This window comes from Etheostoma spectabile, chromosome 14, assembly GCF_008692095.1.
Source record: "Etheostoma spectabile isolate EspeVRDwgs_2016 chromosome 14, UIUC_Espe_1.0, whole genome shotgun sequence".
In the NCBI taxonomy this organism is placed as follows: domain Eukaryota; kingdom Metazoa; phylum Chordata; class Actinopteri; order Perciformes; family Percidae; genus Etheostoma; species Etheostoma spectabile.
The window spans coordinates 18,613,780-18,614,957 of record NC_045746.1 but is presented as its reverse complement, the minus strand read 5'-3'; the positions used below and the strand labels follow the sequence as shown (position 1 = coordinate 18,614,957).

Genomic DNA, 1,178 nt, shown 5'->3' with positions numbered 1-1,178 from the left:
GGACTCAGAGAGTAGATAGTAGGCGTGTGACTCCAGTCAGGCTAAGGAAAGTTATATTAACAATGGAAAAATACTGTTAGAGACGTATCCAAACTTAACAGCTGTATCAAATAACTTGAAATTGTAAATGAAGGTGTCTTGTGTTGCATTAGCTGCAAACTTACATAGAAGCTGCAATAATAGTAGTAGTAGTAGTAGTACCATGAGCGGCACAAATTGCTGTCAGGAATGGAAACACCATCCACACTGACACGGACCATATACTGACCTATTGGCATGGCTCTGTGATGGACAAATTAATCATTTTAGATAGAAATACACATAAAGGGACTTGTGTATATTCAATTAAGCCCGCAGGCTACCTGGTGTAACACATGATCTGGTTGCTGTGTGTTGAGTCTCTCTCCACATCACAGGGGACTGACAGGGTATCTGACACCAGGGTTACACGGTTGCCAAATGTGTCGTCTTTTGGATTTAGCTGGAACTGTTTCTCCTGGGAAAAACCTGGGAAAAGATACGCATACATAGGAAACATTTAGGGTAATGAACACAGGTGAAAATGTAGCTAAAAAGCCTAATTTCTTCAGTTGCATCTCCTCAGATAAAGTGTATGGTAACTAGTACAAACAGGATTAATTATCATACCAATATTTAGTCATTCATTTGTTTAATGTATTGTAGCTGAATTAAAAAAAAAACAGTAGTTCTTAAAAATAAAATTTGGGCTATAATAAGAATTAAACGTCATTGTTTTGGATTAAATGTTACCTTTAACAAATCTGTAAGGATAACCTTTATCAATCTCTTACCGTTTCCGGTAATGGTGAGTCGTGTTGCTCCATTGATGCTGCCTACATGCGGAGATATGTAGTCAACTCGCTGAGCACCTGAAATACACATAAAATAATATTACATCTATTAATGTATAAAATCATACAGCCTACAAGATACAAGCCTATTTTCCCCTGAGCATTGGGCTAGTCGTGTCTTGTAAGGAAAAGTATGCAATTTCCACATTTAAAAAGGTGCAAACTCACATCTACACCTAGAACAGAAAGTCTATTGAAAAATACAGATTAGATCAACTTTAACAACTTTTGTTGTGGTACTTTGTAACTGGCTACTTACTGCAGCAGCAGCACCAGAGTGCGAGGAGGAGAGCCGCCGGTTTAATC

General features: G+C 37.9%; 1 protein-coding gene across 2 annotated transcripts in view; it reads right to left on the bottom strand.

Moving 5' to 3' along the window:
- Window positions 1–1,178, bottom strand: part of LOC116701515 (fibrocystin-L) — a 10,311-nt gene that overhangs the window by 8,728 nt on the left and 405 nt on the right. For both annotated transcript variants that reach the window (XM_032535255.1, XM_032535253.1), the window contains exons 2-6: window positions 1,132–1,178; window positions 813–890; window positions 363–507; window positions 165–282; window positions 1–41 (exon numbers count right to left, since the gene is read on the bottom strand). The exon at window positions 1–41 is cut by the window's left edge and continues 22 nt beyond it; the exon at window positions 1,132–1,178 is cut by the window's right edge and continues 92 nt beyond it. The gene's annotated coding sequence lies outside the window, so the exon portion shown is untranslated. The remainder of the gene's footprint in view (window positions 42–164; window positions 283–362; window positions 508–812; window positions 891–1,131) is intronic.